General features: G+C 50.1%; 23 non-coding genes and 1 pseudogene across 23 annotated transcripts; all 24 read left to right on the forward strand.

The window, feature by feature from the left end:
* The first annotated feature begins 336 nt into the window (after window positions 1-336).
* Window positions 337-500, forward strand: LOC134898792 (U1 spliceosomal RNA). The gene has a single exon (XR_010172482.1). It is a non-coding gene; the product is annotated as a U1 spliceosomal RNA (small nuclear RNA).
* A 152-nt stretch (window positions 501-652) lies between these two features.
* LOC134899563 (U1 spliceosomal RNA) lies at window positions 653-794 on the forward strand (annotated as a pseudogene).
* A 693-nt stretch (window positions 795-1,487) lies between these two features.
* On the forward strand, window positions 1,488-1,651 carry LOC134898745 (U1 spliceosomal RNA). Its single transcript, XR_010172435.1, has one exon. It is a non-coding gene; the product is annotated as a U1 spliceosomal RNA (small nuclear RNA).
* A 152-nt stretch (window positions 1,652-1,803) lies between these two features.
* LOC134899459 (U1 spliceosomal RNA) lies at window positions 1,804-1,966 on the forward strand. Its single transcript, XR_010173137.1, has one exon. It is a non-coding gene; the product is annotated as a U1 spliceosomal RNA (small nuclear RNA).
* Window positions 1,967-2,637: 671 nt separating this feature from the next.
* Window positions 2,638-2,801, forward strand: LOC134898746 (U1 spliceosomal RNA). Its single transcript, XR_010172436.1, has one exon. It is a non-coding gene; the product is annotated as a U1 spliceosomal RNA (small nuclear RNA).
* A 152-nt stretch (window positions 2,802-2,953) lies between these two features.
* LOC134899646 (U1 spliceosomal RNA) lies at window positions 2,954-3,116 on the forward strand. Its single transcript, XR_010173297.1, has one exon. It is a non-coding gene; the product is annotated as a U1 spliceosomal RNA (small nuclear RNA).
* Window positions 3,117-3,787: 671 nt separating this feature from the next.
* Window positions 3,788-3,951, forward strand: LOC134898747 (U1 spliceosomal RNA). The gene has a single exon (XR_010172437.1). It is a non-coding gene; the product is annotated as a U1 spliceosomal RNA (small nuclear RNA).
* A 152-nt stretch (window positions 3,952-4,103) lies between these two features.
* On the forward strand, window positions 4,104-4,266 carry LOC134899240 (U1 spliceosomal RNA). The gene has a single exon (XR_010172921.1). It is a non-coding gene; the product is annotated as a U1 spliceosomal RNA (small nuclear RNA).
* A 671-nt stretch (window positions 4,267-4,937) lies between these two features.
* LOC134899072 (U1 spliceosomal RNA) lies at window positions 4,938-5,101 on the forward strand. Its single transcript, XR_010172758.1, has one exon. It is a non-coding gene; the product is annotated as a U1 spliceosomal RNA (small nuclear RNA).
* Window positions 5,102-5,253: 152 nt separating this feature from the next.
* On the forward strand, window positions 5,254-5,416 carry LOC134899506 (U1 spliceosomal RNA). Its single transcript, XR_010173178.1, has one exon. It is a non-coding gene; the product is annotated as a U1 spliceosomal RNA (small nuclear RNA).
* Window positions 5,417-6,087: 671 nt separating this feature from the next.
* LOC134898748 (U1 spliceosomal RNA) lies at window positions 6,088-6,251 on the forward strand. Its single transcript, XR_010172438.1, has one exon. It is a non-coding gene; the product is annotated as a U1 spliceosomal RNA (small nuclear RNA).
* A 152-nt stretch (window positions 6,252-6,403) lies between these two features.
* On the forward strand, window positions 6,404-6,566 carry LOC134899241 (U1 spliceosomal RNA). The gene has a single exon (XR_010172922.1). It is a non-coding gene; the product is annotated as a U1 spliceosomal RNA (small nuclear RNA).
* Window positions 6,567-7,237: 671 nt separating this feature from the next.
* Window positions 7,238-7,401, forward strand: LOC134899073 (U1 spliceosomal RNA). Its single transcript, XR_010172759.1, has one exon. It is a non-coding gene; the product is annotated as a U1 spliceosomal RNA (small nuclear RNA).
* A 152-nt stretch (window positions 7,402-7,553) lies between these two features.
* LOC134899507 (U1 spliceosomal RNA) lies at window positions 7,554-7,716 on the forward strand. Its single transcript, XR_010173179.1, has one exon. It is a non-coding gene; the product is annotated as a U1 spliceosomal RNA (small nuclear RNA).
* Window positions 7,717-8,387: 671 nt separating this feature from the next.
* On the forward strand, window positions 8,388-8,551 carry LOC134898749 (U1 spliceosomal RNA). The gene has a single exon (XR_010172439.1). It is a non-coding gene; the product is annotated as a U1 spliceosomal RNA (small nuclear RNA).
* Window positions 8,552-8,703: 152 nt separating this feature from the next.
* Window positions 8,704-8,866, forward strand: LOC134899242 (U1 spliceosomal RNA). Its single transcript, XR_010172923.1, has one exon. It is a non-coding gene; the product is annotated as a U1 spliceosomal RNA (small nuclear RNA).
* Window positions 8,867-9,537: 671 nt separating this feature from the next.
* Window positions 9,538-9,701, forward strand: LOC134899074 (U1 spliceosomal RNA). Its single transcript, XR_010172760.1, has one exon. It is a non-coding gene; the product is annotated as a U1 spliceosomal RNA (small nuclear RNA).
* A 152-nt stretch (window positions 9,702-9,853) lies between these two features.
* Window positions 9,854-10,016, forward strand: LOC134899508 (U1 spliceosomal RNA). The gene has a single exon (XR_010173180.1). It is a non-coding gene; the product is annotated as a U1 spliceosomal RNA (small nuclear RNA).
* A 671-nt stretch (window positions 10,017-10,687) lies between these two features.
* Window positions 10,688-10,851, forward strand: LOC134898882 (U1 spliceosomal RNA). The gene has a single exon (XR_010172570.1). It is a non-coding gene; the product is annotated as a U1 spliceosomal RNA (small nuclear RNA).
* A 152-nt stretch (window positions 10,852-11,003) lies between these two features.
* LOC134899220 (U1 spliceosomal RNA) lies at window positions 11,004-11,166 on the forward strand. The gene has a single exon (XR_010172901.1). It is a non-coding gene; the product is annotated as a U1 spliceosomal RNA (small nuclear RNA).
* A 671-nt stretch (window positions 11,167-11,837) lies between these two features.
* Window positions 11,838-12,001, forward strand: LOC134899005 (U1 spliceosomal RNA). The gene has a single exon (XR_010172692.1). It is a non-coding gene; the product is annotated as a U1 spliceosomal RNA (small nuclear RNA).
* Window positions 12,002-12,153: 152 nt separating this feature from the next.
* Window positions 12,154-12,316, forward strand: LOC134899368 (U1 spliceosomal RNA). The gene has a single exon (XR_010173045.1). It is a non-coding gene; the product is annotated as a U1 spliceosomal RNA (small nuclear RNA).
* A 671-nt stretch (window positions 12,317-12,987) lies between these two features.
* Window positions 12,988-13,151, forward strand: LOC134898837 (U1 spliceosomal RNA). Its single transcript, XR_010172527.1, has one exon. It is a non-coding gene; the product is annotated as a U1 spliceosomal RNA (small nuclear RNA).
* Window positions 13,152-13,303: 152 nt separating this feature from the next.
* On the forward strand, window positions 13,304-13,466 carry LOC134899348 (U1 spliceosomal RNA). Its single transcript, XR_010173027.1, has one exon. It is a non-coding gene; the product is annotated as a U1 spliceosomal RNA (small nuclear RNA).
* The last annotated feature ends 8,847 nt before the right edge of the window (window positions 13,467-22,313 follow it).

A 22,313-nucleotide genomic window follows, 5' to 3' on the forward strand; every position in this document is an offset into this window, starting at 1 on the left:
GGCCGCCATGCCCTGCATACCCCTTTTCTCTTTTCATGTGCAGATGAGGGTTCCAGCCAACTTTGGCCCACTGCTTGGATGACATCACCATATGCAAATCCATCTGCTGCAGGCCTTCCCCCAGGAATGCTTGTACTAGTTGTTGCATTTGGTTTGTTGTTTGGGGGTGCTTCAGTATTAGGCAGCCTTCTGCCCTCCCATGTTCATCTGAAAATATGTGTTCTCCCTGCAGTTGTTGTCCCCAGATGAGAGTTCCCTTGTGCTGCCTCAGTTGAATCTCCTTTACTTGACAGAGATGTGCCTGAGCAGCGGCCCTCCCCAGCCCTATCCCAAATCATACTTATTTTGCATAGGAGATACCATGGTCATGAAGATTGTTCTCCCAGGGTGAGGTTCATTCATTGCATTCTGGGTATGCTGACCCCTGTGATTTCCCCAAATGTGGGAAACTCGACTGCATTATTTGTGGTAGTGGGGGACTGTGTTTGTGCTTTTCTCTGGTCAGCTCTGGTAAAAGTCAGATTTCTTTGCCTCAGATCTTCCTCTAGCCTTGTTCTTCTTTTGAGAGTTCTCTTGTGCTGTCTCAGTTGGATCTCCTTCACTTGACAGGGGGGTGCCCGAGCAGCGACCCTCCCCAGCTCTAGCCCAACTCCTACTTACCTGCCAAGTGAGATACTATGATCATGAAGGTGCTTCTCCCAGGGCAAGGCTTACCCATTGCACTCTGGGTGTGTTGCTCCTGCGATTTCCCCAAATGTGGGACACTTGACTGCATAATTTGTGTTTCCCCTGGTCGGCTCTGAGATAATTCAGATCTCTTTGTCTCAGGTCTCTCTCCAGCCTAGTTTGCTCTCTGTTTCCACTTCTCTTTTCTTGAGCCGCTCCCTTCTATGCCCTTGCGCACTATCCTGACTTTTCCCGTCTGCTTACTTTGTGCATTCCAACGCACAATGCGAACTACAGGTAGTGCTGCAGGGCCCACACCCTTTTACTTGCCTTACAGAGGAGCTCTGGAGCTGTTACAGTGCCCAAGCTGCTGCAAGAAATCAGCTTGAATGCTTAAGGGGCTGGGGCATAGCACTCATGAGCACCACACCGAAGGAGGGTGGAGGTGTTTAATGCGAACTAGGGGTCATCCAAGCGCCGCAAAAGGCCGCCATGCCCTGCACACCCCTTTTCTCTTTTCATATGCAGACGAGGGTTGAAGCCAACTTTGACCCACTGCTTGGATGACATCACCATATGCAAATCCATCTGCTGCAGGCCTTCCCCCAGGAATGCTTGTACTAGTTGTTGCATTTGGTTTGTTGTTTGGGGGTGCTTCAGTATTAGGCAGCCTTCTGCCCTCCCATGTTCATCTGAAAATATGTGTTCTCCCTGCAGTTGTTGTCCCCAGATGAGAGTTCCCTTGTGCTGCCTCAGTTGAATCTCCTTTACTTGACAGAGATGTTCCTGAGCAGCGGCCCTCCCCAGCCCTATCCCAAATCATACTTATTTTGCATAGGAGATACCATGGTCATGAAGATTGTTCTCCCAGGGTGAGGTTCATTCATTGCATTCTGGGTATGCTGACCCCTGTGATTTCCCCAAATGTGGGAAACTCGACTGCATTATTTGTGGTAGTGGGGGACTGTGTTTGTGCTTTCCTCTGGTCAGCTCTGGTAAAAGTCAGATTTCTTTGTCTCAGATCTTCCTCTAGCCTTGTTCTTCTTTCGAGAGTTCCCTTGCGCTGCCTCAGTTGGATCTCCTTCACTTGACATGGGGGTGCCCGAGCAGCGACCCTCCCCAGCTCTAGCCCAACTCCTACTTACATGCCAGGTGAGATACTATGATCATGAAGGTGCTTCTCCCAGGGCAAGGCTCACCCATTGCACTCTGGGTGTGCTGCTCCTGCGATTTCCCCAAATGTGGGAAACATGACTGCATAATTTTTGTTTCCCTTGGTCGACTCTTGTATAATTCAGATCTCTTTGTCTCAGGTCTCTCTCCAGCCTAGTTTGCTGTCTGTTTCCACTTCTCTTTTCTTGAGCCGCTCCCTTCTATGCCCTTGCGCATTATCCTGACTTTTCCCGTCTGCTTACTTTGTGCCTTCCAATGCACAATGCAAACTACAGGTAGTGCTGCAGGGCCCACACCCTTTTACTTGCCTTACAAAGCAGCTCTGGAGCTTTTACAGTGCCCAGCTGCTGCAAGAAATCAGCTTGAATGCTTAAGGGGCTGGGGCATAGCCAACATGAGCCCCACACCGAAGGAGGGTGGGGGTGTTTAATGCGAACTAAGGGTCATCCAAGCGCCGCAAAAGGCCGCCATGCCCTGCATACCCCTTTTCTCTTTTCATATGCAGATGAGGGTTCCAGCCAACTTTGGCCCACTGCTTGGATGACATCACTGTATGCAAATGCGTCTTCTGCAGACCTTCCCCCAGGAATGCTTGTACTAGTTGTTGCATTTGGTTTGTTGTTTGGGGGTGCTTCAGTATTAGGCAGCCTTCTGCCCTCCCATGTTCATCTGAAAATATGTGTTCTCCCTGCAGTTGTTGTCCCCAGATGAGAGTTCCCTTGTGCTGCCTCAGTTGAATCTCCTTTACTTGACAGAGATGTGCCTGAGCAGCGGCCCTCCCCAGCCCTATCCCAAATCATACTTATTTTGCATAGGAGATACCATGGTCATGAAGATTGTTCTCCCAGGGTGAGGTTCATTCATTGCATTCTGGGTATGCTGACCCCTGTGATTTCCCCAAATGTGGGAAACTCGACTGCATTATTTGTGGTAGTGGGGGACTGTGTTTGTGCTTTCCTCTGGTCAGCTCTGGTAAAAGTCAGATTTCTTTGTCTCAGATATTCCTCTAGCCTTGTTCTTCTTTTGAGAGTTCTCTTGTGCTGTCTCAGTTGGATCTCCTTCACTTGACAGGGGGGTGCCCGAGCAGCGACCCTCCCCAGTTCTAGCCCAACTCCTACTTACCTGCCAGGTTAAATACTATGATCATGAAGGTGCTTCTCCCAGGGCAAGGCTCACCCATTGCTCTCTGGGTGTGTTGCTCCTGCGATTTCCCCAAATGTGGGACACTTGACTGCATAATTTGTGTTTCCCCTGGTCGGCTCTCGTATAATTCAGATCTCTTTGTCTCAGGTCTCTCTCCAGCCTAGTTTGCTGTCTGTTTCCACTTCTCTTTTCTTGAGCCGCTCCCTTCTATGCCCTTGCGCACTATCCTGACTTCTCCCGTCTGCTTACTTTGTGCATTCCAACGCACAATGCGAACTACAGGTAGTGCTGCAGGGCCCACACCCTTTTACTTGCCTTACAGAGCAGCTCTGGAGCTGTTACAGTGCCCAGCTGCTGCAAGAAATCAGCTTGAATGCTTAAGGGGCTGGGGCATAGCCAACATGAGCCCCACACCGAAGGAGGGTGGAGGTGTTTAATGCGAACTAGGGGTCATCCAAGCGCCGCAAAAGGCCGCCATGCCCTGCACGCCCCTTTTCTCTTTTCATATGCAGACGAGGGTTGAAGCCAACTTTGACCCACTGCTTGGATGACAGAACCATATGCAAATCCATCTGCTGCAGGCCTTCCCCCAGGAATGCTTGCACTAGTTGTTGCATTTGGTTTGTTGTTTGGGGGTGCTTCAGTATTAGGCAGCCTTCTGCCCTCCCATGTTCATCTGAAAATATGTGTTCTCCCTGCAGTTGTTGTCCCCAGATGAGAGTTCCCTTGTGCTGCCTCAGTTGAATCTCCTTTACTTGACAGAGATGTGCCTGAGCAGCGGCCCTCCCCAGCCCTATCCCAAATCATACTTATTTTGCATAGGAGATACCATGGTCATGAAGATTGTTCTCCCAGGGTGAGGTTCATTCATTGCATTCTGGGTATGCTGACCCCTGTGATTTCCCCAAATGTGGGAAACTCGACTGCATTATTTGTGGTAGTGGGGGACTGTGTTTGTGCTTTCCTCTGGTCAGCTCTGGTAAAAGTCAGATTTCTTTGTCTCAGATCTTCCTCTAGCCTTGTTCTTCTTTCGAGAGTTCCCTTGCGCTGCCTCAGTTGGATCTCCTTCACTTGACAGGGGGGTGCCCGAGCAGTGACCCTCCCCAGCTCTAGCCCAACTCCTACTTACCTGCCAGGTGAGATACTATGATCATGAAGGTGCTTCTCCCAGGGCAAAGCTCACCCATTGCACTCTGGGTGTGCTGCTCCTGCGATTTCCCCAAATGTGGGAAACTTGACTGCATAATTTTTGTTTCCCTTGGTCGGCTCTCGTATAATTCAGATCTCTTTGTCTCAGGTCTCTCTCCAGCCTAGTTTGCTGTCTGTTTCCACTTCTCTTTTCTTGAGCCGCTCCCTTCTATGCCCTTGCGCACTATCCTGACGTCTCCCGTCTGCTTACTTTGTGCCTTCCAATGCACAATGCAAACTACAGGTAGTGCTGCAGGGCCCACACCCTTTTACTTGCCTTACAAAGCAGCTCTGGAGCTGTTACAGTGCCCAGCTGCTGCAAGAAATCAGCTTGAATGCTTAAGGGGCTGGGGCATAGCCAACATGAGCCCCACACCGAAGGAGGGTGGAGGTGTTTAATGCGAACTAGGGGTCATCCAAGCGCCGCAAAAGGCCGCCATGCCCTGCACGCCCCTTTTCTCTTTTCATATGCAGACGAGGGTTGAAGCCAACTTTGACCCACTGCTTGGATGACATCACCATATGCAAATCCATCTGCTGCAGGCCCTCCCCCAGGAATGCTTGCACTAGTTGTTGCATTTGGTTTGTTGTTTGGGGGTGCTTCAGTATTACGCAGCCTTCTGCCCTCCCATGTTCATCTGAAAATATGTGTTCTCCCTGCAGTTGTTGTCCCCAGATGAGAGTTCCCTTGTGCTGCCTCAGTTGAATCTCCTTTACTTGACAGAGATGTGCCTGAGCAGCGGCCCTCCCCAGCCCTATCCCAAATCATACTTATTTTGCATAATAGATACCATGGTCATGAAGATTGTTCTCCCAGGGTGAGGTTCATTCATTGCATTCTGGGTATGCTGACCCCTGTGATTTCCCCAAATGTGGGAAACTCGACTGCATTATTTGTGGTAGTGGGGGACTGTGTTTGTGCTTTTCTCTGGTCAGCTCTGGTAAAAGTCAGATTTCTTTGCCTCAGATCTTCCTCTAGCCTTGTTCTTCTTTTGAGAGTTCTCTTGTGCTGTCTCAGTTGGATCTCCTTCACTTGACAGGGGGGTGCCCGAGCAGCGACCCTCCCCAGCTCTAGCCCAACTCCTACTTACCTGCCAAGTGAGATACTATGATCATGAAGGTGCTTCTCCCAGGGCAAGGCTTACCCATTGCACTCTGGGTGTGTTGCTCCTGCGATTTCCCCAAATGTGGGACACTTGACTGCATAATTTGTGTTTCCCCTGGTCGGCTCTCGTATAATTCAGATCTCTTTGTCTCAGGTCTCTCTCCAGCCTAGTTTGCTGTCTGTTTCCACTTCTCTTTTCTTGAGCCGCTCCCTTCTATGCCCTTGCGCACTATCCTGACTTCTCCCGTCTGCTTACTTTGTGCATTCCAACGCACAATGCGAACTACAGGTAGTGCTGCAGGGCCCACACCCTTTTACTTGCCTTACAGAGCAGCTCTGGAGCTGTTACAGTGCCCAGCTGCTGCAAGAAATCAGCTTGAATGCTTAAGGGGCTGGGGCATAGCCAACATGAGCCCCACACCGAAGGAGGGTGGAGGTGTTTAATGCGAACTAGGGGTCATCCAAGCGCCGCAAAAGGCCGCCATGCCCTGCACGCCCCTTTTCTCTTTTCATATGCAGACGAGGGTTGAAGCCAACTTTGACCCACTGCTTGGATGACAGAACCATATGCAAATCCATCTGCTGCAGGCCTTCCCCCAGGAATGCTTGCACTAGTTGTTGCATTTGGTTTGTTGTTTGGGGGTGCTTCAGTATTAGGCAGCCTTCTGCCCTCCCATGTTCATCTGAAAATATGTGTTCTCCCTGCAGTTGTTGTCCCCAGATGAGAGTTCCCTTGTGCTGCCTCAGTTGAATCTCCTTTACTTGACAGAGATGTGCCTGAGCAGCGGCCCTCCCCAGCCCTATCCCAAATCATACTTATTTTGCATAGGAGATACCATGGTCATGAAGATTGTTCTCCCAGGGTGAGGTTCATTCATTGCATTCTGGGTATGCTGACCCCTGTGATTTCCCCAAATGTGGGAAACTCGACTGCATTATTTGTGGTAGTGGGGGACTGTGTTTGTGCTTTCCTCTGGTCAGCTCTGGTAAAAGTCAGATTTCTTTGTCTCAGATCTTCCTCTAGCCTTGTTCTTCTTTCGAGAGTTCCCTTGCGCTGCCTCAGTTGGATCTCCTTCACTTGACAGGGGGGTGCCTGAGCAGTGACCCTCCCCAGCTCTAGCCCAACTCCTACTTACCTGCCAGGTGAGATACTATGATCATGAAGGTGCTTCTCCCAGGGCAAAGCTCACCCATTGCACTCTGGGTGTGCTGCTCCTGCGATTTCCCCAAATGTGGGAAACTTGACTGCATAATTTTTGTTTCCCTTGGTCGGCTCTCGTATAATTCAGATCTCTTTGTCTCAGGTCTCTCTCCAGCCTAGTTTGCTGTCTGTTTCCACTTCTCTTTTCTTGAGCCGCTCCCTTCTATGCCCTTGCGCACTATCCTGACGTCTCCCGTCTGCTTACTTTGTGCCTTCCAATGCACAATGCAAACTACAGGTAGTGCTGCAGGGCCCACACCCTTTTACTTGCCTTACAAAGCAGCTCTGGAGCTGTTACAGTGCCCAGCTGCTGTAAGAAATCAGCTTGAATGCTTAAGGGGCTGGGGCATAGCCAACATGAGCCCCACACCGAAGGAGGGTGGAGGTGTTTAATGCGAACTAGGGGTCATCCAAGCGCCGCAAAAGGCCGCCATGCCCTGCACGCCCCTTTTCTCTTTTCATATGCAGACGAGGGTTGAAGCCAACTTTGACCCACTGCTTGGATGACATCACCATATGCAAATCCATCTGCTGCAGGCCCTCCCCCAGGAATGCTTGCACTAGTTGTTGCATTTGGTTTGTTGTTTGGGGGTGCTTCAGTATTACGCAGCCTTCTGCCCTCCCATGTTCATCTGAAAATATGTGTTCTCCCTGCAGTTGTTGTCCCCAGATGAGAGTTCCCTTGTGCTGCCTCAGTTGAATCTCCTTTACTTGACAGAGATGTGCCTGAGCAGCGGCCCTCCCCAGCCCTATCCCAAATCATACTTATTTTGCATAATAGATACCATGGTCATGAAGATTGTTCTCCCAGGGTGAGGTTCATTCATTGCATTCTGGGTATGCTGACCCCTGTGATTTCCCCAAATGTGGGAAACTCGACTGCATTATTTGTGGTAGTGGGGGACTGTGTTTGTGCTTTTCTCTGGTCAGCTCTGGTAAAAGTCAGATTTCTTTGCCTCAGATCTTCCTCTAGCCTTGTTCTTCTTTTGAGAGTTCTCTTGTGCTGTCTCAGTTGGATCTCCTTCACTTGACAGGGGGGTGCCCGAGCAGCGACCCTCCCCAGCTCTAGCCCAACTCCTACTTACCTGCCAAGTGAGATACTATGATCATGAAGGTGCTTCTCCCAGGGCAAGGCTTACCCATTGCACTCTGGGTGTGTTGCTCCTGCGATTTCCCCAAATGTGGGACACTTGACTGCATAATTTGTGTTTCCCCTGGTCGGCTCTCGTATAATTCAGATCTCTTTGTCTCAGGTCTCTCTCCAGCCTAGTTTGCTGTCTGTTTCCACTTCTCTTTTCTTGAGCCGCTCCCTTCTATGCCCTTGCGCACTATCCTGACTTCTCCCGTCTGCTTACTTTGTGCATTCCAACGCACAATGCGAACTACAGGTAGTGCTGCAGGGCCCACACCCTTTTACTTGCCTTACAGAGCAGCTCTGGAGCTGTTACAGTGCCCAGCTGCTGCAAGAAATCAGCTTGAATGCTTAAGGGGCTGGGGCATAGCCAACATGAGCCCCACACCGAAGGAGGGTGGAGGTGTTTAATGCGAACTAGGGGTCATCCAAGCGCCGCAAAAGGCCGCCATGCCCTGCACGCCCCTTTTCTCTTTTCATATGCAGACGAGGGTTGAAGCCAACTTTGACCCACTGCTTGGATGACAGAACCATATGCAAATCCATCTGCTGCAGGCCTTCCCCCAGGAATGCTTGCACTAGTTGTTGCATTTGGTTTGTTGTTTGGGGGTGCTTCAGTATTAGGCAGCCTTCTGCCCTCCCATGTTCATCTGAAAATATGTGTTCTCCCTGCAGTTGTTGTCCCCAGATGAGAGTTCCCTTGTGCTGCCTCAGTTGAATCTCCTTTACTTGACAGAGATGTGCCTGAGCAGCGGCCCTCCCCAGCCCTATCCCAAATCATACTTATTTTGCATAGGAGATACCATGGTCATGAAGATTGTTCTCCCAGGGTGAGGTTCATTCATTGCATTCTGGGTATGCTGACCCCTGTGATTTCCCCAAATGTGGGAAACTCGACTGCATTATTTGTGGTAGTGGGGGACTGTGTTTGTGCTTTCCTCTGGTCAGCTCTGGTAAAAGTCAGATTTCTTTGTCTCAGATCTTCCTCTAGCCTTGTTCTTCTTTCGAGAGTTCCCTTGCGCTGCCTCAGTTGGATCTCCTTCACTTGACAGGGGGGTGCCCGAGCAGTGACCCTCCCCAGCTCTAGCCCAACTCCTACTTACCTGCCAGGTGAGATACTATGATCATGAAGGTGCTTCTCCCAGGGCAAAGCTCACCCATTGCACTCTGGGTGTGCTGCTCCTGCGATTTCCCCAAATGTGGGAAACTTGACTGCATAATTTTTGTTTCCCTTGGTCGGCTCTCGTATAATTCAGATCTCTTTGTCTCAGGTCTCTCTCCAGCCTAGTTTGCTGTCTGTTTCCACTTCTCTTTTCTTGAGCCGCTCCCTTCTATGCCCTTGCGCACTATCCTGACGTCTCCCGTCTGCTTACTTTGTGCCTTCCAATGCACAATGCAAACTACAGGTAGTGCTGCAGGGCCCACACCCTTTTACTTGCCTTACAAAGCAGCTCTGGAGCTGTTACAGTGCCCAGCTGCTGCAAGAAATCAGCTTGAATGCATAAGGGGCTGGGGCATAGCCAACATGAGCCCCACACCGAAGGAGGGTGGAGGTGTTTAATGCGAACTAGGGGTCATCCAAGCGCCGCAAAAGGCCGCCATGCCCGGCACGCCCCTTTTCTCTTTTCATATGCAGACGAGGGTTGAAGCCAACTTTGACCCACTGCTTGGATGACATCACCATATGCAAATCCATCTGCTGCAGGCCCTCCCCCAGGAATGCTTGCACTAGTTGTTGCATTTGGTTTGTTGTTTGGGGGTGCTTCAGTATTACGCAGCCTTCTGCCCTCCCATGTTCATCTGAAAATATGTGTTCTCCCTGCAGTTGTTGTCCCCAGATGAGAGTTCCCTTGTGCTGCCTCAGTTGAATCTCCTTTACTTGACAGAGATATGCCTGAGCAGCGGCCCTCCCCAGCCCTATCCCAAATCATACTTATTTTGCATAATAGATACCATGGTCATGAAGATTGTTCTCCCAGGGTGAGGTTCATTCATTGCATTCTGGGTATGCTGACCCCTGTGATTTCCCCAAATGTGGGAAACTCGACTGCATTATTTGTGGTAGTGGGGGACTGTGTTTGTGCTTTTCTCTGGTCAGCTCTGGTAAAAGTCAGATTTCTTTGCCTCAGATCTTCCTCTAGCCTTGTTCTTCTTTTGAGAGTTCTCTTGTGCTGTCTCAGTTGGATCTCCTTCACTTGACAGGGGGGTGCCCGAGCAGCGACCCTCCCCAGCTCTAGCCCAACTCCTACTTACCTGCCAAGTGAGATACTATGATCATGAAGGTGCTTCTCCCAGGGCAAGGCTTACCCATTGCACTCTGGGTGTGTTGCTCCTGCGATTTCCCCAAATGTGGGACACTTGACTGCATAATTTGTGTTTCCCCTGGTCGGCTCTCGTATAATTCAGATCTCTTTGTCTCAGGTCTCTCTCCAGCCTAGTTTGCTGTCTGTTTCCACTTCTCTTTTCTTGAGCCGCTCCCTTCTATGCCCTTGCGCACTATCCTGACTTTTCCCGTCTGCTTACTTTGTGCATTCCAACGCACAATGCGAACTACAGGTAGTGCTGCAGGGCCCACACCCTTTTACTTGCCTTACAGAGGAGCTCTGGAGCTGTTACAGTGCCCAGCTGCTGCAAGAAATCAGCTTGAATGCTTAAGGGGCTGGGGCATAGCACTCATGAGCCCCACACCGAAGGAGGGTGGAGGTGTTTAATGCGAACTAGGGGTCATCCAAGCGCCGCAAAAGGCCGCCATGCCCTGCACACCCCTTTTCTCTTTTCATATGCAGACGAGGGTTGAAGCCAACTTTGACCCACTGCTTGGATGACATCACCATATGCAAATCCATCTGCTGCAGGCCTTCCCCCAGGAATGCTTGTACTAGTTGTTGCATTTGGTTTGTTGTTTGGGGGTGCTTCAGTATTAGGCAGCCTTCTGCCCTCCCATGTTCATCTGAAAATATGTGTTCTCCCTGCAGTTGTTGTCCCCAGATGAGAGTTCCCTTGTGCTGCCTCAGTTGAATCTCCTTTACTTGACAGAGATGTGCCTGAGCAGCGGCCCTCCCCAGCCCTATCCCAAATCATACTTATTTTGCATAGGAGATACCATGGTCATGAAGATTGTTCTCCCAGGGTGAGGTTCATTCATTGCATTCTATGTATGCTGACCCCTGTGATTTCCCCAAATGTGGGAAACTCGACTGCATTATTTGTGGTAGTGGGGGACTGTGTTTGTGCTTTCCTCTGGTCAGCTCTGGTAAAAGTCAGATTTCTTTGTCTCAGATCTTCCTCTAGCCTTGTTCTTCTTTCGAGCGTTCCCTTGCGCTGCCTCAGTTGGATCTCCTTCACTTGACAGGGGGGTGCCCGAGCAGCGACCCTCCCCAGCTCTAGCCCAACTCCTACTTACCTGCCAGGTGAGATACTATGATCATGAAGGTGCTTCTCCCAGGGCAAGGCTCACCCATTGCACTCTGGGTGTGCTGCTCCTGCGATTTACCCAAATGTGGGAAACTTGACTGCATAATTTTTGTTTCCCTTGGTCGGCTCTCGTATAATTCAGATCTCTTTGTCTCAGGTCTCTCACCAGCCTAGTTTGCTGTCTGTTTCCACTTCTCTTTTCTTGAGCCGCTCCCTTCTATGCCCTTGCGCACTATCCTGACTTCTCCCGTCTGCTTACTTTGTGCCTTCCAATGCACAATGCAAACTACAGGTAGTCCTGCAGGGCCCACACCCTTTTACTTGCCTTACAAAGCAGCTCTGGAGCTGTTACAGTGCCCAGCTGCTGCAAGAAATCAGCTTGAATGCTTAAGGGGCTGGGGCATAGCCAACATGAGCCCCACACCGAAGGAGGGTGGAGGTGTTTAATACGAACTAGGGGTCATCCAAGCGCCGCAAAAGGCCGCCATGCCCTGCACGCCCCTTTTCTCTTTTCATATGCAGACGAGGGTTGAAGCCAACTTTGACCCACTGCTTGGATGACATAACCATATGCAAATCAATCTGCTGCAGGCCTTCCCCCAGGAATGCTTGCACTAGTTGTTGCATTTGGTTTGTTGTTTGGGGGTGCTTCAGTATTAGGCAGCCTTCTGCCCTCCCATGTTCATCTGAAAATATGTGTTCTCCCTGCAGTTGTTGTCCCCAGATGAGAGTTCCCTTGTGCTGCCTCAGTTGAATCTCCTTTACTTGACAGAGATGTGCCTGAGCAGCGGCCCTCCCCAGCCCTATCCCAAATCATACTTATTTTGCATAGGAGATACCATGGTCATGAAGATTGTTCTCCCAGGGTGAGGTTCATTCATTGCATTCTAGGTATGCTGACCCCTGTGATTTCCCCAAATGTGGGAAACTTGACTGCATTATTTGTGGTAGTGGGGAACTGTGTTTGTGCTTTCCTCTGGTCAGCTCTGGTAAAAGTCAGATTTCTTTGTCTCATTTCTTCCTCTAGCCTTATTCTTCTTTCGAGAGTTCCTTTGTGCTGCCTCAGTTGGATCTCCTTCACTTGACAGGGGGGTGCTTGAGCAGCGACCCTCCCCAGCTCTAGCCCAACTCCTACTTACCTGCCAGGTGAGATACTATGATCATGAATGTGCTTCTCCCAGGGCAAGGCTCACCCATTGCACTCTGGGTGTGCTGCTCCTGCGATTTCCCCAAATGTGGGACACTTGACTGCATAATTTGTGTTTCCCCTGGTCGGCTCTCGTATAATTCAGATCTCTTTTTCTCAGGTTTCTCTCCAGCCTAGTTTGCTGTCTGTTTCCACTTCTCTTTTCTTGAGCCGCTCCCTTCTATGCCCTTGCGCACTATCCTGACTTCTCCCGTCTGCTTACTTTGTGCCTTCCAACACACAATGCGAACTACAGGTAGTGCTGCAGGGCCCACACCCTTTTACTTGCCTTACAGAGCAGCTCTGGAGCTGTTACAGTGCCAAGCTGCTGCAAGAAATCAGCTTGAATGCTTCAGGGGCAGGGGCATTGCCAACATGAGCCCCACACCAAAGGAGGGTGGGGGTATTTAATGCGAACTAAGGGTCATCCAAGCGCCGCAAAAGGCCGCCATGCCCTGCATACCCCTTTTCTCTTTTCATATGCAGATGAGGGTTCCAGCCAACTTTGGCCCACTGCTTGGATGACATCACTGTATGCAAATGCGTCTTCTGCAAACCTTCCCCCAGGAATGCTTGTACTAGTTGTTGCATTTGGTTTGTTGTTTGGGGGTGCTTTAGTATTAGGCAGCCTTCTGCCCTCCCATGTTCATCTGAAAATATGTGTTCTCCCAGCAGTTGTTGTCCCCAGATGAGAGTTCCCTTGTGCTGCCTCAGTTGAATCTCCTTTACTTGACAGAGATATGCCTGAGCAGCGGCCCTCCCCAGCCCTATCCCAAATCATACTTATTTTGCATAGGAGATACCATGGTCATGAAGATTCTTCTCCCAGGGTGAGGTTCATTCATTGCATTCTGGGTATGCTGACCCCTGTGATTTCCCCAAATGTGGGAAACTCGACTGCATTATTTGTGGTAGTGGGGGACTGTGTTTGTGCTTTCCTCTGGTCAGCTCTGGTAAAAGTCAGATTTCTTTGTCTCAGATCTTCCTCTAGCCTTGTTCTTCTTTCGAGAGTTCCCTTGTGCTGCCTCAGTTGGATCTCCTTCACTTGACAGGGGGGTGCCCGAGCAGCGACCCTCCCCAGCTCTAGCCCAACTCCTACTTACCTGCCAGGTGAGATACTATGATCAGGAAGGTGCTTCTCCCAGGGCAAGGCTCACCCATTGCACTCTGGGTGTGCTGCTCCTGCGATTTCCCCAAATGTGGGACACTTGACTGCATAATTTGTGTTTCCACTGGTCGGCTTTCATATAATTCAGATCTCTTTGTCTCAGGTCTCTCTCCAGCCTAGTTTGCTGTCTGTTTCCACTTCTTTTTTTTTGAGCCCCTCCCTTCTATACCCTTGTGCACTATCCTGACTTCTCCTCCTGTCTGCTTACTTTGTGCCTTCCAACGCACAATGCGAACTACAGGTAGTGCTGCAGGGCCCACACCCTTTTACTTGCCTTACAGAGCAGCTCTGGAGCTGTTACAGTGCCAAGCTGCTGCAAGAAATCAGCTTGAATGCTTCAGGGGCTGGGGCATTGCCAACATGAGCCCCACACCGAAGGAGGGTGGGGGTGTTTAATGTGAACTAGGGGTCATCCAAGCGCCGCAAAAGGCCGCCATGCCCTGCACGCCCCTTTTCTCTTTTCATATGCAGACGAGGGTTGAAGCCAACTTTGACCCACTACTTGGATGACACAACCATATGCAAATCCATCTGCTGCAGGCCTTCCCCCAGGAATGCTTGCACTAGTTGTTGCATTTGGTTTGTTGTTTGGGGGTGCTTCAGTATTAGGCAGCCTTCTGCCCTCCCATGTTCATCTGAAAATATGTGTTCTCCCTGCAGTTGTTGTCCCCAGATGTGAGTTCCCTTGTGCTGCCTCAGTTGAATCTCCTTTACTTGACAGAGATGTGCCTGAGCAGCGGCCCTCCCCAGCCCTATCCCAAATCATACTTATTTTGCATAGGAGATACCATGGTCATGAAGATTGTTCTCCCAGGGTGAGGTTCTATTCAAAATCGCAGTTGGTCCCAATGACGCGGTTGTTGTTTTTGGGAGTCATACTGGACACAGAAGAGGCTTTCTTCCAGTGGAAAGGCTATGGAGATCCAGAGTCTGGTCAAACAAATTCTAAAACCAGCAAGAGTGTTAATCCATCAATGCATTCTGTTGCTTGGAAAGATGGTTGCGGCCTACGAGGCCATTCAGTTTGGCAGGTTCCATGCCAGAGTGTTCCAGTGGGACCTGTTGGACAAGTGGTCCGGATCCCACCTACACATGCACCGGAGGATAATCCTGTCTTCCAAGACCAGAATCTCACTCCATTGGTGGCTGCACAGTTCTCACCTCCTAGAGGGGCGATGGTTCGGGATCCAGGACTGGATCCTAGGGACCACGGATGCAACCCTCCGAGGCTGGGGAGCAGTCACACAGGGGAAAACATCCAAGGAAGATGGTCAAGTCAGGAAAGTTGTCTCCACATAAATATTCTGGAGTTAAGGGCCATTTAATAACTGCAGACACAGTACGCACTGGGACGGGTGCCCAGCATCCTCTACGGACTAAGAGAAAAGGATTTACCGGTAGGTATTAAAATCCTATTTTCTCTAACGTCCTAGAGGATGCTGGGGACTCCGTAAGGACCATGGGGATAGACAGGCTCCGCAGGAGACATGGGTACTTTAAGAAAGACTTTAGTTCTTGGTGTACACTGGCTCCTCCCTCTATGCCCCTCCTCCAGACCTCAGTTTGATACTGTGCCCAGTGGAGACTGGATGCTTTCAGGAGCTCTCCTGAGCTTTCTGACAGAAAGTATTTTGTTAGGTTTTTAATTTTCAGGGAGCACTGCTGGCAACAGATTCCCTCATCGAGGGACTGAGGGGAGAGAAGCAGCCCTACTCTGAGTTGCAAGGTCCTGCTTCTTAGGCTACTGGACACCATTAGCTCCAGAGGGATTGGTACGCAGGATCTCACCATCGCCGTCCGTCCCAGAGCCGCGCCTCCGTCCCCCTTGCAGAGCCGGAGGATAGAAGCCGGGTGAGTATGAGAAGAAAAGAAGACTTCAGAGGTGGCAGAAGACTTCATGATCTTCACTGAAGTAACGCACAGCACTGCAGCTGTGCGCCATTGCTCCCATACAGCTCACACACTCCAGTCACTGCAGGGTGCAGGGCGCAGGGGGGGGGGGGGGGGGCACCTGGGCAGCAATATAACCTCTTTTTGGCAAAAATATAACACATATACAGCTGGGCACTATATATATGTATGAGCCCCCACCAATTTTACAGTTTAAGCGGGACAGAAGCCCGCCGCCGAGGGTGCGGGGCTTCTCCCTCAGCACTCACCAGCGCCATTTTTTCTTCACAGCACCGCTGAGAGGAAGCTCCCCGGACTCTCCCCTGCTTATACCATAGTAGACAAGAGAGTTGAAAAGAGGGGGGGGGGGGGCACATAATTCGGCGCAAATTACATACAGCAGTACTACTGGGCAAACATTAAGTTACTGTGTATTCCTGGGTTATATAGCGCTGGGGTGTGTGCTGGCATACTCTCTCTCTGTCTCTCCAAAGGGCCTTGTGGGGAAACTGTCTTCAGAAAAAGCATTCCCTGTGTGTGTGGTGTGTCGGTACACGTGTGTCGACATGTCTGAGGAAGAAGGCTATATTAGAGAGGAGCAGGAGCAAATGAATGTGGTGTCTCCACCGACAGCTGATTGGATGGATATGTGGAATGTTTTAAATGCTAGTGTAAACTCATTGCACAAAAGATTAGACAAGGCTGAAGCTTTGGGACAGTCAGGGTCTCAACCCATGCCTGATCCTATGTTGCAGAGACTGTCAGGGTCTCATAAGCGCCCACTATCCCAGATTGTTGACACAGATACCGACACGGATTCTGACTCCAGTGTCGATTACGATGATGCAAAGTTACAGCCAAAATTGGCAAAATCCATTCGATATATGATTATGGCAATAAAAGATGTTTTGCACATCAGAGAGGAATCCCCTGTCCCTGACAAGAGGGTACATATGTACAAGGGAAAAAAGCCTGAGGTAACCTTTGAGGGGGTCACACGAGCTGAACGAGTTATGTGAAAAAGCTTGGGAATCTCCAGATAAAAGACTGCAGATTTCCAAAAGGATTCTTATGGCGTATCCTTTCCTATCAATGGATAGGTTACGATGGGAATCCTCCCCTAGGGTGGACAAAGCATTAACACGCTTATCCAAGAAGGTAGCCCTCCCGTCCCAGTATACGGCTACCCTCAAAGAGTCTGCTGACCGCAAACAGGAGATTACCCTGAAGTCCATTTATACACATTCAGGTACCTTACTCAGACCGGCAATTGCGTCGGCCTGGGTGTGTAGTGCTGTAGCGGCATGGACGGATACCTTATCTGAGGGGATGGATACCCTAGATAAGGATACTATTTTATTGACCCTGGGGCATATAAGAGATGCTGTCCTATATATGTGTGTATGCAAACTACAGGTGGTGCTGCAGGGCTCACACCCTTTTACTTGTCTTGTAGAGCAACTCTGGAGCTGTTACTGGGTCCAGCTGCTGCAAGAAATCAGCTTGAATGCTTCAGGGGCTGGGGCATGGCCAACATGAGCCCACACTGATGGGGGGTGGGGGTGTATAAAGCGATTTAGGCGTCATCCAAGCGCAACCCCACAAAGGCCGCCATGCCCTGCGTGACCCTTTTCTCTTTTCATATGCAGACAAGGGTTGCAGCCAACTATGCCCACTGCTTGGATGACATCACCATATTCAAATCCATCTGCTGCAGGCCTTCCCCCAGGAATGCTTGCACTAGTTGCTGCATTTGGTTTGTTGTTTGGGGGTGCTTCAGTATTAGGCAGCCTTCTGCCCTCCCACATTCGTCTGAAAATGTGTTCTCCCTGCAGTTGTTGTCCCCAGATGAGAGTTCCCTTGTGCTGCCTCTGTTGAATCTCCTTAACTTGACAGGGGTGTGCCCGAGCAGCCGCCCTCCACAGCCCTATCCCAACACATACTTATCTTGCATATGAGGTCTCTTGATCATGAAGATAGTTCTCACAGGGTGAGGTTCATCCATTACATTTTAAAGTAGGAAGGTACAAATTACATATTCAAATTACATATATGTGCTGGATTCAAATGTTTTCCCCCCTTCCTTTCTCAATTGTGCCCATCAGCAGCTATTCTAATGTTGCTGCCAATGGGTGTGACACATTAATTTCTTCTGTGGGGTACACTGGACTCCACAAGGATTCACATTGGGGTGTAGAGTAGGATCTTGATCTGAGGCACCAACAGGCTCAAAGCTTTTGACTGTTCCCAAGATGCTCAGCGCCCCCTCCTCTATAACCTCGCTTCCATGAACAGGGAGCTCAGTTTGTAGTTGGTGCCTTCAGTAGCAGGCCACTTAACAGGGGGATGCCTCAGGCAGCCTATTCTTAGCTATTAATTTTGGCAAGAAAAGAAGAACTTTTTTTATAAGAATCTACAAGGGCTGCAGCAGGCTAGGTCTAATAGACTTCTTTACTGCAGCTCCATCACTCCCAATGGCGCAGTATACTCCCGTGCCCCGGTTGCTGGGTCACTGCAGCGGAGGCTCCGGTTTCTTCCTAAGGTCAGTCACACACACACACCGCCCTCCGGGATCACGAGGCCGCTGATGGGGGCGGGCCGTGTGCGCACTGGCGTGGACACTGATTACTGGGCAGCCGCTCCACTAGCCACCAGGGACAGTTAAGGTTGGGGTTTTTTCTCCTATATTAACCCCATTTTGTACTACCCGCAGTGCATTGTGATAGGTAATGGGGCCTGATTCAGGTTGGATCGCAATCCAACTGCAAAAACTGCTAAGAGCATACGCATCCGCCTGCATTTTCTGCGACACCCCGCAGATAATGCGATCGCCTCTGTCTGTGAATCGGTGAAGGGGGGGGTGGGAGGGGGGTCAACAACACTCCATTTCCAAGTCGGAGATGGAGCGGTGCGGGGGCATGGTTTCAAAATGGGGTCGGCAACGGAGAAACAGGAGGTGTGGTCAGAGCAGCTGCATGACATCACATGGGCCGGACTCTGCCAGTGGAGCCCCAGCGTCATGAGGTAGATTTTGTAGAGGCCGGGGAGGACTTCTGTTCCTGGAAACTAGCTGTGTTGTGCAGCTTTATTCCTCTGCCCCTACCTCTGGCAAGAAAGGACGCACCTCGCACTTTCTTGTTTCTTTGTGACCGAAAGGACTGCATTTGATAATGCGGAGCTTTCTTATGCTTTGAGGGAACATAAGGTAAAAAATTTGATTTTCCAACTGTAGCTGTGCGTGTTAATGCTTTGTCCATCCTAGGGGAGGATTTCCATCGTAACCTATCCGTTGATGGAAAAGGATACGCCATAAGAATCCTTTTGGAAATCTGCAGTCTTTTATCTGGAGATTCCCAAGCTTTTTCACATAACTCGTTCAGCTCGTGTGACCCCCTCAAAGGTTACCTCAGGCTTCTTTCCCTTGTACATATGTACCCTCTTGTCAGGGACAGGGGGTTCCTCTGTGATGTGCAAAACATCTTTTATTGCCATAATCATATATCGAATGGATTTTGCCAATTTTGGCTGTAACTTTGCATCATCGTAATCGACACTGGAGTCAGAATCCATGTCGGTATCTGTGTCAACAATCTGGGATAGTGGGCGCTTATGAGACCCTGACAGTCCCTGCAACATAGGATCAGGCATGGGTTGAGACCCTGACTGTCCCAAAGCTTCAGCCTTGTCTAATCTTTTGTACAATGAGTTTACACTAGCATTTAAAGCATTCCACATATCCATCCAATCAGGTGTCAGCGGAGACACCACATTCATTTGCTCCCGCTCCTCTCTAATATAGCCTTCTTCCTCAGACATGTCGATACACGTGTACCGACACACCACACACACAGGGAATGCTTTTTCTGAAGACAGTTTCCCCACAAGGCCCTTTGGAGAGACAGAGAGAGAGTATGCCAGCACACACCCCAGTGCTATATAACCCAGGAATAACACAATAACTTAATGTTTGTCCAGTAGCGCTGCTGTATGTAATTTGCGCCGAATTTTGTGCCCCCCCCTCTTTTCAACCCTCTTCTCTACCGTGGTATAAGCAGGGGAGAGTCCGGGGAGCTTCCTCTCAGCGGTGCTCTGGAGAAAAAATGGCTCTGGTGAGTGCTGAGGGAGAAGCCCCGCCCCCTCGGCGGCGGGCTTCTGTCCCGCTTAAACTGTAAAATTGGCGGGGGCTCATACATATATACAGTGCCCAGCTGTATATATGTTATATTTTTGCCAAAAAGAGGTTTATATTGCTGCCCAGGGTGCCCCCCCTGCGCCCTGCACCCTTACAGTGACCGGAGTATGTGAGGTGTATGGGAGCAATGGCGCACAGCTGCAGTGCTGTGCGTTACCTCAGTGAAGATCATGAACTCTGCGGAGCCCGTCTATCCCCATGGTCCTTACGGAGTCCCCAGCATCCTCTAGGACGTTAGAGAAACTAGGATTTTAATACCTACCGGTAAATCCTTTTCTCTTAGTCTGTAGAGGATGCTGGGCACCCGTCCCAGTGCGTACTGTGTCTGCAGTTATTAAATGGCCCTTAACTCCAGAACATTTATGTGGAGACAACTTTCCTGACTTGACCATCTTCCTTGGACGTTTTCCCCCTGTGTGACTGCTCCCCAGCCTCGGAGGGTTGCATCTGTGGTCCGTAGGATCCAGTGCTGGATCCCGAACCATCGCCCCTCTAGGAGGTGAGAACTGTGCAGCCACCAATGGAGTGAGATTCTGGTCTTGGAAGACAGGATTATCCTCCGGTGCATGTGTAGGTGGGATCCGGACCACTTGTCCAACAGGTCCCACTGGAACACTCTAGCATGGAACCTGCCAAACTGAATGGCCTCGTAGGCCACAACCATCTTCCCCAGCAACCGAATGCATTGATGGATTAACACTCTTGCTGGTTTCAGAATTTGTTTGACCAGACTCTGGATCTCCATAGCCTTTCCCCTGGAAGAAAACCTCTTCTGTGTCCAGTATGACTCCCAAAAACAACTACCGCGTCATTGGGACCAACTGCGATTTTGGCAAGTGTAGGAGCCAACCATGTTGTTGAAGAACTGTCAGGGAGAGTGCAATGTTTTGCACCAACTGGTCCCTGGATCTCACCTTTATCAGGAGATCATCCAAGTACGGGATAATTGTGACTCCTTGCTTGCGAAGGAGAACCATCATTTCCGCCATCACCCTGGTGAAAATCCTCGGAGCCGTGGACAGACCAAACGGCAATGTCTGAAATTGGTAATGACAATCCTGAATTGCAAACCTTAGGTAGCTTGATGCAGTGGCTAAATGGGAACATGTAAGTAGGCATCCTTTATGTCTACCAAAACCATGAAAACTCTTTCCTCCGGACTGGAGATCACTACCCTGAGAGATTCCATCTTGAAATTGAATTTCTTTAGGAAGAAATTGAGGGATTTCAGAATTTAGATTGGTCTGACTGAGCCGTCCGGCTTCGGGACCACGAAGAGGCTTGAATAAAAACCTTCTCCCTGCTGACTAAGGCCGATTTGAACAATCGGTGAGGGGGAACGTCTTGAAACCCCAGTTTGTACCCTTGGGACACTATTTGTAAAACCCACGAGTCCAGGTCCGAATGAATCCAGAACTGACTGAAGAGTTTTAGACGTGCCCCCACTGGTGTGGGCTCCTGCAAGAAAGCCCCAGCGTCACGCAGTGGATTTGGCAGAAGCAGAGGACAATCTCTGCTCCTGCGATCTTGAAGAGGCTACAGACCTCTTCCTTCTCCTTCCTCTACCTGCAAAGAAAGGGGAATCTTAACTTCTTGCATATCTATTGGGCCAAAATGACTGCGGTAGATAATGATGCGTCTTCATCCGTTGAGAGGGAACATAGGGCAAGAAGGTTGGCTTACCTGCGGGAGCTGCCGAGATCAAATTAACTAGGCCGTCGCCAAACAAGGCTTCACCTTCATAGGGAAGAGACTCCCTTTCTTCTTGGAGTCAGCATCAGCATTCCCTTGGTGAATCCACAATGCCCTCCTATCCGAGACTGCCATGAAATTGGCCCGTGAACTCAAGAGTCCTATATCCCTTGCAGTCGTAAGTATGCTGCAGTGTCAACAGGCCAACTAAACCCTCCCCCCTCCTTTTACCCCATCACTTTGTCCAGTCCCTGTTGTCCATACTGTATTGCCATTATTATGCATGTTGCTGTGCTGGCCCTTTTCTGAATGTCCCTGCCACCGCCACCGAAGAGCTGGATAGCCCAGTATGAAAACCACCTGCCGGCCTCACTGACGGTCCGAGTCAAAGGCTCCATTTTTTTTTAAAGATCCCTCTGCCAAGTTAAGGGGGGCTTAAGGGGGCCCCAGAGATATCAGTGTACTGGGGCCCAAGATTTCTGTTGCTGGCCCTGACCCTCAGGGGCGTATCTACCCCTTGGCCAGGATGTCACTTGCCAGGAGCACCATCCAGGTTTCAGTTGTGGGATTAGAGTTCATACAGTAATTAAATGTTTTCATATTGAGAACTACATCTCCCAGCATATACAGTGTGCTGGGGATGCTAACAAGCTTTATTTAAAAGTTTAAAAAAACATTGCTTTTATAATTGCAATGGTTAAAAAGGGAGAGCTATAAATCAATTTATCAGTGAATGATCGCAGTTTGAGCCGTTACATTTTACTGAACCACCTATCCCTCCACACTCACTACCTGTCCTCAGGATACATTTACCATCCCGGCAGATGGTATACCGGCGGTCATTTGACCGATGTTGGAATCCTGACACCACTTGGGAGACTGGTGCCGGCACACAGACAGCCAACATCCCGAAGGTGAGTATTGGAGGGAGGGTTAGGAGTCGGACCAGGGGAGGTGGTGTAAGGGAAGGCACTAGGAGGGGGGGGGTAGCCCTAGCTGCCACCCCCTGAGGGTTAGCCCTATCCGCCACCCCCCCAGAGGGTTAGTATTAGGATTGGGGATCATGTGACCTCTGGAATCCCGAGCGCCGGATGCCATACCCAAACCCCTTTACTTTTTCAGGCATTTCTATCTCTCCTCTCTCTATGGTGTTCCAATTGCCC

The sequence above is a fragment of the Pseudophryne corroboree genome, chromosome 3 (assembly GCF_028390025.1).
Source record: "Pseudophryne corroboree isolate aPseCor3 chromosome 3, aPseCor3.hap2, whole genome shotgun sequence".
NCBI classification, from domain to species: domain Eukaryota; kingdom Metazoa; phylum Chordata; class Amphibia; order Anura; family Myobatrachidae; genus Pseudophryne; species Pseudophryne corroboree.